Raw genomic sequence first — 16191 nt, forward strand, 5'->3', positions numbered from 1 at the left:
TGATGCCCAAAGAGAAGAATGACTTCTAGGCTCTTAGCTAGTTGTGGGCAGAGTCCTGATATAAGCTTGGGTCTCCTGCTTCCTATCCAGGATGCTTTGTACAAAGTACACAGTTTGCTCTGTCCTGGATTTCTGCAGGAAAGAATCTTGGGTGAAATGAGAAGTAAAGCCTGCAGGTTAAAAACATGATCTCTGAAGACACATGGGACTTGGGTGTAAGTGCCCACTTCCCACTGTATGATCTCATGCCAGTTATTTCACTTTCTGGGGTCTCCTTTCTTTCCCCTCTGCAAATGAATATGATGATTACATTTGCCTTGTGAAGGTGTTGAGAACTTATAAGAGAAAATGCCTGTAAAGCACACACATTAATTATAAGCAATTTATTATTATTCCTGGCACATAGCGATTGCTCAAAATATGTTGCCAATTATTGGTCAGTAGTGCTTTAAAAGTGAAGATCCCGTGGTAGGGACGGAGATCGGATGACAATTGCTTGTTTGCTGAGAACTTCCTTTGAAGGTTTGTCAGTGGAGGGTGCCCTAGAATGCTCTAAGAGAAAAGGAAGCTGTCTGTATTACTGAACCAACCCTCAAAGAAATCACCATCTCCTCCTTTATATCAGTGTCATCAAGAAAAAAAGACTGCTAAGGATTACTTGTCAGAGTAGAAGATTTTGGCCCAGGCTTGAGGTCTTTGGATTCTACTCCAGAAATTCCAAGACAGGAAGAATCAGAAGAGCCTCTAAACCAGTACTTCTCAATCAGGCTGGGTGTGCTATAGTGGGCCAGGGATCTGGGGCCCATCTGTCTACTTTCTGAAACCAGTCCAAGATCAGGTCAGCATAGACATTGAGAGTCAGCTTTTGGAAACCTTCATAGTAATTTGCAGAGTGATTTTATGTCTGTTAGATCCAAATGATAATTTTAAAACTGGGGCTTGTATTTGTATTACCTTTACACATTATTTCACTTTTCTAGTCATTTATTTTTCTTGTATTTTACGAAAGCATCAGTTCAGGTCATACTGAAAACAAAATAAAACTTGTCCTCTATTTCAGAGAGTTTGATAATTGATCTAGAAAAACGGTTCTCGAAACTATGTCCTGGGCCAGCAGTATCAGAATCACCTGGGAACTGGTTAGAAATGCAATTCTCATCCCTACTAAGATCTTCTGCATTAGAAATTCTGAGCTAGGTTCCAGCAATCTGTATTTTAACAAGCTTTTCAGTTGATTCTTATGCATACTAAAGTTGTGGTTATACTGGGACCATCTCCAGGATAAGTGTACCTTCTTCCAAATTTATTACAACAAGAACAGGTATTAATATCCCAAGCTCTGCTGTGCAAAAATAATTTAACACCATTTATCTAAAACCAAACTAAATTTACTTTTAACTATCATCTATTCAGGTTGATAGTAATTTTAATCTCATTTATTAATGGAATTAGGTTCAATTACAAGTAATAGAGACCCAAAATAATAGTGGCCTAATCAATAAGCAGACTTTTGAAAAAAAGGAAAAAAAAAAGAAAAAAAAAAAAAAGGAAAACAGGCAGCAAGGGTTCTCTTGAGGCAAATTCTGTTTTCTGCCGTACAAGTCAAACCCCATGAAAGAAGAGAACACAGAGGCCTGCCTACCTTCTTTAACAGTAGGAAAACTCAAGGAGGACCCAAAGCAAGTTTCCAAAGTACCATCCTGCCCCATCAACAATGATATTTAATCATCCCCTATGATAATCCTGCAGCCAAATCAATACCTAGAAGGTTTGAAGAGGCCCGCTCTGAATAGCTTGGAGTTTACACATAGATAAGTTTATTTTCTCCTTTAACCATTGTCTAGTTAAGTCTTTAAGACTTCCTTCAAAGGTTTTGGAACACAAAAAATTTCCTTCTTATCTTCATCGGTCTGTCAAGGATTCTCTCTTCTGTCATAGATTTTTATTTTCTTGGTACAATTTCTTGTAACTGAAATCCTCAAGCTAAAAAAGGTGGGTGGAAGCACATTTTGCAAATTCATTCTCATGTCTCTGGCATTGATTCAAATCTCTAATTGGAAAACTAGTTTCCAAGGGGCACTAATTAGGTCTTGAGATTGATGCTTTGTGCAAAGTTTAGTCTTTTTCTAGTCTGCCATATTGTGTAGGTTCCTTTGTTCATCATCTCTAGTTTGTAGCTAAGGGATTTTATATTTCTATTGGTCTGGGCTATGGGCAACAATTCTTACACAGTGATTTCTTTTATGTAAGTGAAAATGTTGGCACTTCAGAATAAATTTTGACACATTTCCAATATCTACTACTGTATCTAATGAATTATGTAGCATTTTTCTTAATGTGCTTGACAGCCAATTGTATATTTGTTGTACATTCATTTGGTTGTCAAATCTTCAAAAGGAAATATTCAGAATACCAAATTTGATTTACTCCTGTTTATAGTCTCCAGTGTTGTATCTGTCCCATGATACGAATCTCTACCTTTTTGACTCTAGAATATATCAGCTTCTGGATTTAGATATATGTGAAGCTGATCTTTCTTCACCCTTATTTACTTTCTTAGCAAATACTTTTAGAAACAAAAACAGGAAAAGGTAGAATCTTATCAAATCAAACATTATGTCACATTAATTTATAGTCATAACTTGTTATACAATATAGATATCAACCTCATTCTTTACTTCCTCTTGCTTTCTTATTCTAATACACCTTTTCTATCATTTTTCTTGCTTAATTTGAAAGAAGAATAGAAGTACTTGCAATTCCATTTAAAAACATCCACTTTTGAATATTTTGGTTCATTTTGTTCTAACCTCAGAGAAAGACATCTTTTAGAAACAGTGCCTTTTAAAATATATCCATATGTATTTTATTTATATCCATACGAATTCTTTTTTTATCATTTATAAAGTAACACATACTTGTCATCACAAATTCAAACCAAAGTGTATAAAGAAAAAAGTTGGCTGTGTTTTGTTGCCACATCTTTGGATCTAATTGCCTAAAGATCAGGCAAATTGGCATAGCTTCTGTAACTAGAGGTTAGCTGTTAGTGAACCTTTTTTGCCAAATTACTGGCACAGTGGCACTCCCCTAGAGCTCTGGGTCAGTTGGATAGATGATTTTATGAATTTCGAGACAACATCTAAAATATATGTTGTTTTGCAACATCTTCTCCCAGTAAGTAGTGCCAAAACTTGCTCCTCTGGCTTTCATGAACTGAATTGCAATAGGGAAGCTGAGTTAATTGAGGGTGAGATTTAAATTTTTACATTTTAATGTTTTTCTGTTTAACAAGATGCAGTGAACACTGTGATAGTAGTGAAACAGAATTTCACTGTCTCTCTGAATGACTCAAACCCCAATGTATTTGCTCTTCCCTCCTGAGTGGAGAAAGAATGATGGATTCAGAATAGATAGGGGCCATAAATGCAGAAGATTTTTATTTATGGTTGGAACCTGACAGCCACATAGCTTGTTTCAGAAATTGAAGGAAAATAATTTTTTTTTTTGTTTTAAAGATGGTGAGAGGGAGGGTAAAAGTAGCTATATTACTTATGTTTAGCCCCCAAAAGGCAAATATACCACACACTTGATTTCACCCCTCTTCTGCCCTTGACAGACACTGCTAATCAATCAGGTCACATTTCCCACTGAGCTTAAGTATAGCCTCAGGATTTTTCTTGATACAGCCCTCCGGGCAGCTGCTACCAATCTATCGGGGTTGGCTTACAAGATTGATTTATGGAGTGCATTATTTATTCATTTATTCAACATTTATTGAACATCTAAACTGTGCCAGGCATGTTAAAGGCACTCAGGAGCAAGACATGAAACTTAAATTCCAATGAAAATCAAATCTTTTTATTGCCTTTTTTGGTCCTGCACATTGCCATGCAGTAGGTGCTATCTATCTCTCTATCTCTCTATCTATCTATCTATCTATCTATCTATCTATCTATCTATCTATCTATCTATCTATCTATCTCACATTGCACTGAATTGGTACGTGAAGAGCATTCTGGCATCAGCTGACCCAGCTGAGAGGTGAAGAGTGGCTATGGTTCTCCATCAAATAATAACATTTTTTCCAGCTCAGTTCACTTCCTGCTCAGGGTCTATTAAAAACAAACTCATCGTCAAGATTAGTTCTCAATTCGGTAGGTTTTGAGGGGCAGCGGGAGATAGCCACGAGAAGAATCAGACACAGAATCTCATCTCATCCCTTAAATCTGACCTCTGAATGTCTTTTAGATTTGCTGATTGGATTCTTGCTAGAACACAATATCAGACTTCATCCTCAAAGGAAATAAATTAAGCTGCCCCACACGAGGACAAATGGTTGACATTGTGCTCTTGCTAACATCTTGTGTGCAGCTGTGAACAGCTGTGTTCATGCCAGTTAAGCTGTGATAGCATCATTGGGGAGAGAGATAAAGGCCAATTCATTCACGAAGTGCTATTCAAAGGGTCTCACAGGTGTGCTCTAAGGATTGGTTTTCTGCTCTCTCTCTTCTATCTAAAATGTATACTGACTTAAGGTGATCGGGTAATATAATTCTGACAAAATTACAGGTCATCTCCCTCAAGGAATGGTGTTTTAGGAATATATGCTGTGAAATTCATAAACGAATAGGAAATAGAAAAAAGCATTTCCCACTTGAAAAGAGGATTAGCATCTGACTCTGCAGTGAGTCTGACCACTTATTCATTCCCTTATGAATAAGCCCCAGTTTTCTCCTCCTCTGGTAGAGAGAAGCACAAAATGTGTCAAGAGAGTGGCTCTTTTAGAAAACAGTCTTAACACTCTTATTTGCAATTTTACTTCCCTCCCACCAACCCCCCCGCCCCTGCCAGAAAAAAAAAGAGGCCACCAGCTATTTGTCCACCGACCACAAATGGTCAGCTCTTTTAGTGAACAAGAACAGGGTCAGCTACTAACTACCAGTGAAGGGGACAAAATTAGATAAGAAAAGGGATTTCTTGTGAAAATAGATTGAAATGGCATTTGGATGTTTGTTTTAAACAGACTTCCGTTTGCCATATGAAGGGGAAATTGTGTGTATGGGATGCCCGCTTGAAAGTGTGAGCAAGATAAAGCAGTAACATTTATATGGGATAGAAATTCTAGGTCAATGTTCTCAAATGCTGGCCCTATCCCTGGGCCACATCCCCAGTACTGCTGAGTGAACTTGTTAACGCTATGGGTTCCCTGGTATCACTTTGTGCAGAAACACTGGAAGCGGTGCCTGAGCTTTTCAACCAATTCCCCAGATGAGGTTAGAGTATACAGCTAGATTTGGGAATTACTGGTAGATCCCAGGCTAAACAAACAAAAATACAGCAGATCAAATACCTAGAGCAGAAAACTGCAGACAGAACAAGAAAAATGAGATGGAAGGCCTGCCCCTTTGTCTAGAGCCAAACCAATAGGTACAATTTTGTAATCAATAAAGGGTAATTAATTGAAGACGTCTTATGTATCCAGTACTGATCCAAATGCTTTCTATTCCTTCAAACTTTTAATCTTTGAAGTATAAGAAACTTTATGAGTGAAGCTTCCTTCACATGGGACACATACACAGTTCAAAGCAGATGGAAGGTCACACAGCTGGTAGGTAGCAGAGCCAAGCTTCGAACCCAGGCAGTCTGGATCCATAGCCTGTGCTCTCAACCTCTGCCTCTACCTCATCCTGTCTTTCCTGTGCAAATGGAAGGCCCTCGGAAAATAATATTATTAACAAGGCAAGCTTCCTTGCCTTAGGAAGCTCACAGAAATTCTTAATATAATGGAGCCAGTGCAGTGTGCAATGTGCAAAGAGAAACTCACAGGTCACTGCAGGATCACAGAGGAGGACTGACCCAGGATGGGGAGTGGGCTCTCTGAAGGTGGTGATGCCAGATCTGAGATCTTAAAGGATGAGTAAGGGTGAGTCAGAAAAAGATTGGTGGGTGGGAAGGGCATTGCAGGAGGAGCAGAGATAAAATAGTTCCAGGCATCTCTAGACTGCTCTCAGGAGAAGGGTGAATGGATACAAGGTGGTAAGAATAACAATCTACTCAATTATTGACAATAATTATTAGTGATTATGGTATAATTGGGACTAGTCTTAATAATTATCACAACTATTTGTAATATTGAGTGAACAGTGATTGTAGTGTTCCACAGCCTATTGCTGGGTAATAAATTATTTCAAAACCTAGTGGCATAAAACAATTTTTTATTATACTCTTGGAATTTATGGATAAGAAATTCTGACTACAAAGGTTGGGTGGATTGAGTCTGCTTCTCAGTGTCTGGGGCCTCAGCTGGCATTAACTTGACTAGATGGGGCAATGAATAATTGGCATTGGAGTGCCCACTTACAAGCAGCATGGCCTAGCATCCTGGTGGCAATGATTGGAAGACTGGACTAAGATGGGACTCTTGACCAGAGGACCTCCATGTGCCCTCTTCAGCATGGTGGCACTGGGGAAGTGGAACTTCTTCCAAGGTAGATCAGTGCTTCTAGTGCAGGGTGGAGGCTGATGTCTTTTTGACCTAGCTTTGGAAGACACAGTGTCATCTCCACCACAGGCTGTTGTGAAAGCACTCATAAGAACTTCCAGATTCAAAAGGAGTAGACATAGCTCCACTTTTCAATGGGAAGAACACCAAAGAGTCTGGAGCCAAGTTTTAAAATTATCACATATGATTAGCATGTATGGAGTGCTTCCTATGTGCTGGGCACTGTGCTAGATGCTTAACCAAAGATACTCACTGAAAGCTCATCGCAACAGTAGGAAATATGTGCTATGATCACCCCAGTTTACAGACAAGGGATCACAGGGATGGGGGTATGTGTAACTTATCCAAGGTCCCCAGTAAGTGCCCAGCTTTGGAATTCAACCCAGATCTGTAGGATTTAAAAGCTTAAGCTTAACCTTAAGCATGTATTACTGGGTATTCTTTATAACTCAGCCCCGACTCCTGACACAATGTGCATATTAGGCTCATTGTGAGTGTTCATGTAAAGAAAGAAAGTCTCAACAACTATATATCTAAGGGAACCCAAATAGGGACTTTGGTGGGAGGCAATATAATGATTGGCAATGCCCACATTCTCTTTTGCTCTTGGCAGACATGAAATCCTTAGGAACCAAGGGCTGTGTGGACTTTGGGCTTGATCTTTACATGTCTCATATAATTGCTCAAATAATTCTTTCTATGGTGGCCTCATCCCCAGAGACCTTGTGCCAGCATCCTGGAATTAGGGACAACTACAATTTGATAAATACTTCTGAGTCAAAGTTCTCTGAGATTCAGGAAAAACGAACACAAGTTGGGAGCATTATTTTCCAGGAATATGGAAAGATATATTAATATTTGGACTGCTTTTTATGGCTTATTCCAATCAGAAGAGTCATCAGTGGCATTTATACCCAAATTAATTTTGTTTTCATTTATCCACTCATCCAACATTTATTTATCCACTCATCTTAGTGTGTTCCAGGCACTGTGCTGAATTATGAAGACACCATGGTGAATAAAACAGACATAGTCTCCTCCCTCACAGAGCTTATATTCCAGTAAGAGAGACAGACAGAAACCAAGTACGTAACTCTACAAATATATAATTACTAATTCTCGAAAGTGCTATGAAGGAAACTAATAATGAGATAAAATAACAAAAGGGCAGAGGGTGAGGTTGGAAGTCTCTAGAGGGGTGATAGTTAAGCTGAAACTCAAAGGAAGAGAAGAAAAGAAAGACCATGATCCTATTTATCTTTATTCTGATTTCTTCTTTGGCCCCCACCTTTTTTTGAGTTCAAACCCTGTGTGCCAAAGGAAATTATGCTCAAAGAGCATTAGAACACTGATGCCAGAAGAATCTAACTGGTCCTTATTCTCATATCAAGTTTACGCCCAGACTCATTATAGGCTGAGCCACTTCCCTGACAAATGTAAGTCTTGAGATGCAAGGATTGACCTTATTCCCCAGCAGCAGAGATCTGAGTCCAGCCCGAACTGCCAGCCTCAAAGTGCTCAGTCGTTGGTATGCTCACCAAGATCCTTTCACCCTCATGCAAACAGTGTTGGTGGGCCATTCTGTCTGTCTTCCAGAGACACCTTCAAACTGCAGAAGCGGGCTAGACCTTCAGGCTAGAAGCCATTGAAAGGTGGGCTTACAAGCCTGGCGCGGTGGCTCACGCCTGTAATCCCAACACTTTGGGAGACTGAGGCAGGCAGATCACGAGGTCAGGAGTTCGAGACCATCCTGGCCATCATAGTGAAACCTCGTCTCTACTAAAATACAAAAAATTAGCCAGGAGTGGTGGCGCACACCTGTAGTCACAGTTACTCGGGAGGCTGAGGCAGGGGAGTTGCTTGAACCTTGGGGGCAGAGGTTACAGTAAGATGAGATCACACCACTGTACTCCAGCCTGGCAACAGAGCGAGACTCTATATCAAAAAAAAAAAAAAAAAAAAAGGTGGGCTTCCAAAAAGCTCACACAAATGTCACTTTTTAAAATCAAACCATATTTATATTTACCAAGGTATTGACATTTAAGGAAACCTGGCCTTGGTGGGATGAGGGGCAAGCTAATAATTACTCCTTAATTTATTTGTTAAAGTTTAGTCATTGACCTAGTGAAGAAGGTCTCTAGTATTTGAGCTCCTGACAACTATGGCAGTTGCAGGAGGTGACACAGGGGGACTCGGCAGGACTGGAGACCTTGGGTTGGTGCATTTTAATAGTCTGTGGAATATCAAAGCATGCAGTTATTATTTGAGACCATTCTTTGGAAATTGTTTCATTCATGTGTGTATATACACAGAATATAAATATGTAACAGCATAATTAGTATGCATACATGGACTTATTTACATTTCAAAATAGCAGCTAATAACTTATTGCATACCTAGTAATCTCAGTTCTTAGAACAACCTAATAAAATTGTTATGATTACAACATTGTATAGCTGAGGAAGTAATAATATATCAAGTAAGACTTTTATTGTCCACCAGAATACCCACTGGATACATGGGGCTATTTAAATTTAATTTATTTAAAATTAAATAAAATTCTAGTTCTTCAGTCACACTAGCCACATTTCAAGTGTCTAGTAGAACATTTCCATAATCACAGAAAGTTCTGGTAGACAGTGCTCCATCTATTAGAACTCTAGTTTCTCAGCTCTGGCACTAGACATTTTGGGCTGGCTGATTGTTTGCTACAGGGACTTATCCTGTGCATTCCTTGTAGGGTATTTAGCAGCCACTACTCATGGTCACCAGCAGCAAACTTCCTCCACCTGTGGCAACCAAAAATGTCTCCAGACAGTGCCAAATGTCCCCTAGAAAGAGGGAGCAAAATCATCCCTGGCTGAGAACCAGTATTCTAGACTCAGCCTAGGGGTTATGAGCTGAGTGGGAACTCCAGGAAGGTGCTTTAAATACTTTAACTTTTCCCATTGGTAAAGGAAGCTTAAAAAATAGAATATATTTTCATGAAATTTTGTGAGGGTTAAATACTGTAGGTTAAGAATTTAGTAGATAATAAAAGTGGATTAAAGTAATTTTTGGACTCAAATGTCCTTACTCTGCCCTTAACCAATGTCTAGATTAGCTGATGCATCAACTGGAAGCCTGGAAATCAAGATTTCTGCTTGCTCTTCTATTACTGTATCCATGAACTTGGTTTTCCATGTTTAGATAGCTCAGACTCTGGAGACCATGACAACTTTGACTTTTTAAGACAACAAATCCTGGGGACTTAGAAACTCGTTGGAAACAAACAAGATTCTAACTTAATACAGAAAATCATCATTCTGCTTCATTGCCCAGGTTTTGTCAGAGTGGCCTTGAGAATGTATGCAATGATGAGACAAGCAATTAATAAGGGAGGATTTTAAATATCTCTATAAAAATAGGATCAAAAACTTAGATCAATTATAATGAAAATAATTAAAACACATTAATTTGTCAGTAAACTATTGGACATTTCTATCTCAACTGTCTATATAGGCATTTGGCCCTAATACATTCAGACTACCATGTTAGTAAGCTAGAAAGATAAGTAAATTAGTAGTTTTAAAGTTGGTACCTATCCTTGCTCTAAAAAAAAAACAAATATAGTGGCTTGTTTGGCTTACAAGGGAAACCATAATCAACTTATTCTTATCCTTGATATTTTCCATGGTTTGTAGGATTGAGTTGAATGTAACTTTCTGAGTATAAAATTATCAGTAGATTGGACTATGTGAACTAATCTTTGACCATTTTTTTTTTTTACCTATTATAAAGAAAATTCCGTAAGATTTAAAATTAATGCATTGAGCAGAGAAGTAAAATAGTTTATTTCTTCAATTTATGTTTCAATGATTGATACCTGAGAAGTCACCTGTCTATTAGAAACAGAGTTCAAGTTCACCATTTACATAATAACCTGGTCATTCACCATGCATTTACAATGTATCAGGCCCCAGGTAGAGAATTAAGTTTTATGTCATTCATCTCATCTAAACTTCGTAACAGTATGAAGGGGAATTATTTCCTTTCATTTTGAAGTTGCGAAAACAGGCTGAGAGTTTGGATAACCTGCTAAAGGGGTACAGCCAAGTTTCAGACTCAGGTCTGCAAAATGTCAAAGCTTTTGATCACCTGCCCAGATGCAGGTAAGCGACAGATCAGTGGTAAAGAAGATATTCCTTCTGACAGGTAAATCCACACCTAGCTCTCCTCCACACCAGTATCTCTGCTTGCTGCATTTGAGCAAGGGACATAGTAAATGTTATCTGTGTACTTTGGCCTTGTTGATTCCTTAAGCCAGATTATGAATGAGTCATTCTTCACAGCCTTGCTACACAAAATATATATTTTTAGTATGACGAGTCAGCCAGTATCACTGGATAAATATTTTCTAGGTTACTTGTTTATCAGAGAAAAATTCTGAGTAGCCATTTTAAAAAAGGAAACGGGTTTTATGCAAATCAATCAAACCAGTCCAACACCACCAGCCACAAGAAAAGAAAAATATTCAAAATGGTCTCAAAGAAAGAATTCACTAATTTAGAGTGACTGAAGGGAGAGAGAATTCTGAATTAATAAAATATTTTAATTAAAATATGAGTTAAAAAAAGAAAGTCATTATCTTTTTGATACTTGATGAATGAATCAAACTGGAGTGTGGAAAATATAAAATGATATCAACTGAGCAAAAATAGAACCATGTGGAGAACTCATTGGGCCTAGTTTGATGAACAGATGAGGGCTTTTTGAATAAAGTTTTTAATTTACTTACAGGTCAAGGGGCTACTATAGTTTTTGGGGAAAAAGCTGTTCCTATAAGCTGATGGACATTCCCCTTGCAATCTTTTTAAGCTGTACTTTTCTTACCTAACTCTTTAAGATGCAAAGGTAATGAACTCCCCAGACTCTACCAAATAATAAGAAATGTTGAATTGTTGGGAGTGGAATTCATAAAGTCCTCTTATAAAGCCAAATGTTTACAGCAGCACAATTCACAATTGCAAAAATATGAAACTAGTCTAAATGCCCATCAACCAATGAGTGGATAAAGAAAATGTGGACATATGTGGACATATATAGACATACATGTCATATGTACATATATACTATGGAATACTACTCAGCCACAAAGAGGAATGAAATAATGGCATTTGCAGCAACCTGGATGGAACTGGAGACCATTATTCTTTTTTTTTTTTTTTTTGAGATGGGTCTCACTCTGTCACCCAGGTTGGAGTGCAGTGGTGCAATCTCGGCTCACTGCAATCTTCACCTTATGGGTTCAAGCAATTTGGAGACCATTATTCTAAGTAAAGTAACTCAGGAATGGAATCCCAAACATCATATATTCATTTTTGTAAGTGAGAGCTAAGCTGTGAGGATGCGTACATGTAAGAATGACATAATGGACTCTGGGGACTTAGGGGGAAGGGTGGGAGTGGTGTGGGGGATAAAAGACTATACATTGGGTGCATAGTCACTGTTTGGGTGATAGGTACACCAAAATCTCAGAAATCATCACTAAAGAACTTAGCCATGTAACCAAACACCACCTGTTCCCCCAAAACAATTGAAATAATAATAAAATATAACTTTATAAAGGACAACCAAGTATGGTTACTTCTATTTGAACTAGTCACATTTTGTTCCACCAGATTTATCACTTTTCTCTTACTAGTAACATGGGAAACTAAATTCTAATTTGATGTGCTGGTATTTATTTTTGCCTTGGTAAAGCATTTAGTTCTATCTCCAATGTCTGTCTAAAAGAAATAGACATCTAACTAATACAAAACAGGCAGACTAGCTTTATTAGTCCATTCTCACACTGCTAATAAACACATGCCTGAGACTGGGTGATTTATAAAGGAAAGAGGTTTAATTGACTCAGTTCAGCATGGCTGGGGAGGCCTCAGGAAACTTACAGTCAAGGCAGAAAGGGAAGCAAACATGTCCTTTTTCACACAGTGGCAGGATGGGGAAGAATGTGTGCCCAGCAAAAGGGGAAGTCCCTTATGAAACCATCAGATCTAAAGAGAACTCACTATCATGAGAACAGGATGGGGGAAACCGCTCCCATGATTCAATGATCTCCAACTGGTCCCTCCCACAATACATGGGGATTATGGGAACTGGAATTCAAGATGAGATTTAGGTGAGGACACAGCCAAACCATATCACTAGCTAATGAATAATAAATAATCTTGGAGGAAAGAAAAAAAACATGGAAATTAATTTGAATGTGTTAGATATCCACTACTGATAACAAACTTTTTCAAATCTTAGGGGCTTAAAAGAACACACATAAACTATCTCACACTTTATGTGGGTCAGGGATCTGAAAGGACTTAGTTTGGTGTTTCTGGCTGAGGGTCTCCTCATGAGGCTGCAATCAAGGTATCAGCCAGAGAACAGTCATACAAGGCATGACACAGGCAGAAGAAACTGCTTCAAAGCTCATTCACAGGACTGTTGGTCTGAGGCTTCAGTTAGACACTATGTGGACATCCAGGGCACTATTCATAACACAGCAGCTGGCTTCCCCAAGAGTGTGTGATTTAAGAAACAGAGGGAGAGGGAGAGGGACAAGGAGAATCCAAGATGGATGCCACAGTCATTTTATAACCTAATTTGGGAAGTCACATCCCATCTGTGTAAGTCCGTTCTAACACTGCTATAGAGAAATGCCTGAGACTGGGTAAGTTTTAAAGAAAAAGTGTTTAATTAGCTTGTGGTTCTGCAGGAAGCACAGTTATACAGGAAGCATGGCTCAAGGAGATTTAGAGGCTTAATTGGCTCATGGTTCTGCAGGAAGCACAGTTGTACAGGAAGCATGGCTCAAGGAGATTTTACTCAGGGCAGAAGGCAATGTGGGATCAGGCATCTTCACACAGCCAGAGCAGGAGGAAGAAAGAGAGGTCAGAGATACTTACACACTCATAAAAACCAGATCTCATAAGAATTCACTGTCACCATGGCAGCACCAAGGGGGATGGTGCTAACCATGAGAAACCACCCCCATGATCCAGTTATCTCCCACCAGGCCCCAACTCCAGCACTGGATATGAGATTTGGGTGGGGACACAGAGCCCAAACATACCACCATCAGTTCTGCAAAATTGTGTGTTAGAAGCCAGGCAGTAAGTCTGGCCCACGCGCAAGGAGAAGGAAAGGATTAAAAAAGGTCATGAATGCCGAAAGGAAAAAAATCACTGAGGATATCTTAGAGGCTGCCTACCACCAATGAGTTTTTTTTATATGCCGATAGCTACATGCTATAGATTATCCAGAAGTAGTCATCTCTGCAAAGCATGTCCTGGGGACACCAGAGGAAAATTAAAGAGTAAACATTTCTAAACCATGTTTTGGTGCTTGGAGTTTTTCCCCTGTGAATTTTCCCCCTAAGCCATTTAAGGAAAAAGACTTTATTCACATATATGACAACCATTCACCCAGAGTTGGCCATCCAGAGGGGCAGAAATATTGGTCACTTCCATGGTATAATTTGAGAAGAGTCAGAGAACCTCTCCTTTCAGAGTATCTTCTAAAAGAAGCTCTCTGATGATCGTTGGGGTATAAGACATTCTCAAGAGAAGAAATACTATCCCTAAGGGGCAACGATTGGCTCATGGGGGCAAAAAGTCCTACTCTTAGGGTGTGATGATGAAAAGAAGGTGGATAAAACCTGGTACAGAACAAGCCAGTAAAGAGAGTTCTAAGGCAAGGAAGACTTTGAGGAGGGAAGGACTGGGAGTCAGATTTAGCTCTGGATGAAGAGGGAGAGATGGAATTTGGTAGAGTATAAATGGACTGTCCCAGACAGTCGGGCTGTAGTTTTACTTCTCAATCTGATGTTACCTAATTTCTACCTTTTAGGGATTCCTCACAGTTTATGGCCCACAGAGAGTTCCTTTCTAGTTTTGTAGCACACCTGTGTACAGACTCATTTACAATATGTTTGCTGGCATTTCTGGAAGATTTGAGGTTGGTGGAAGAGGTTGTAGCTTGTGTTTAGTTTGCTGTCCTAGAATGAAAAGTGTTTATTACAGAGCCAGGGAAAATGGCTCCGTTTTCTCCTATTCCTCCTTCCTCCCACTCCTTCTGAATAGAGGTAGAATCTGCAATTTGAGGTGAGGAAGAAAAAAGGACTAGAAAATAGGCACAGGGTGTGTGGAACAGAGTTAATGAAAGTGAAGTAGCAATGAAACTTGCACCATCAGCCACTCTATCAGAGTCTGGTCCTAACACTCATGGTGTATCTAGTTTTGCATTTTCTCATTTTTAAAATGAAGGATTTGTATAAAATGGTACTTAAGGTTGACTCTAGCTTCAACAATGTATAATCCCATAAAATACCATCTCCATCTTCACATATAGCTGTTAGAATTGTAGGTCTTTGGGTTAGGGCTTTGATTCTCCTCTTGCAATTCAAATACTCAGCAGACTAGTAAAAGTTTAGCTGTTAACCAATAATTGTCATCTTTATGTGAACTGCATATAAATCATATTTTTATCTATTTTAGGACATTTATTAAATAGTTGCCACTGATTATTGTTTACCATCTTCTAAATTCTAGGTATAACTAAATTTGAAAGTGACAACACAAGAATAGGTGTCTATTTATAATGAATTAGTCTGAAAAACAGAAAGTTATTATTTTTCTGTTTGAAAGAAAGGTTGTTCATTAATAAATACAGTCAGCCCACTTGCAGTTTTAAGACTCTGCTTTCTCTTTCCACTTTTTCCTTGTAGAGTTTGTAACAATTTCTAGTGGAAATGGCCTCCAAAATAAGAAACTAGCTTAGTGATCATGGAGAAAGTCATGGAGGCAGTAGAAAGAGTGATGGTGCATGGACTCTTGTTTCAGTCTAGTTTTGCTAGGTCTACTCTGAGATCCTGTGGAAATCTATAGCAGATTCCATTTTTAACCTAGCACACGAGTAAACTAGACATGGAGGCTGAGGGTTAAAGGGAGGGAGAGAAGGAAGGAGGAGGAGAAGGAGGAGAATTAGGAGAATTAGAAGGAAATGGAGGAGAATTAGAAAGAAGTGAGAACATTCAGAGAACTTTGAGAAGAAGAGGAATTGGAAACAGAAGAAGAACTGGGGGAGAAAGAGGGAAACAAGTGAAGAGAATTGTAGAGGGAAAACAAATGGAAGAGGAGGAGGAGGATGAGAAGGAAGAGAGCACTCATGGTTTCTAATCCATGATCACTAGATTGGCCACTACAACAAAAGAGAAAGTAAGTAAATGTTGTCTCTTTAATCATGACTTTATTCTTCACCTCCTTCCAAAAGAACTTATAGTGACTAGGACAGCAAAGGAGCAGGAACATTCTAGAACTGCTTTGAGAGAGAGTTTATAGCTTTAACTTCTTTTTTTTTGTTCTTCTTCCAGTGCCATACAGTGGCCCAGACAACCTGAATTAGCAAATTGAGAGTTAAAAACAAAACAAAACAAAACAAAACAAAAAGCGACAGGCATTCTCTGGAATCCCTTTCTCATCCTTTACAGCCTACCCTTTGGGTATTACTGGGTTTCTGTGAATTTTGACCCTTCTGGTAATCAACATGAATAGGCCGTATTCTGAAAACATATTGGAAATGTTGTTTGACATGTGGATTAGGCTGTGTTGACAAATAGCATAGTCTGTCAGATATTCCACAAAACACTACCACCT

General features: G+C 38.8%; 1 long non-coding RNA gene across 1 annotated transcript in view; it reads left to right on the forward strand.

Annotated features, from left to right (window-relative positions):
- LOC104660496 overlaps positions 1–16191 on the forward strand; it is a 325315-nt gene that overhangs the window by 180581 nt on the left and 128543 nt on the right. The gene's annotated exons all lie outside the window — the stretch shown is intronic.

Source organism: Rhinopithecus roxellana, chromosome 1, assembly GCF_007565055.1.
Source record: "Rhinopithecus roxellana isolate Shanxi Qingling chromosome 1, ASM756505v1, whole genome shotgun sequence".
NCBI lineage: Eukaryota > Metazoa > Chordata > Mammalia > Primates > Cercopithecidae > Rhinopithecus > Rhinopithecus roxellana.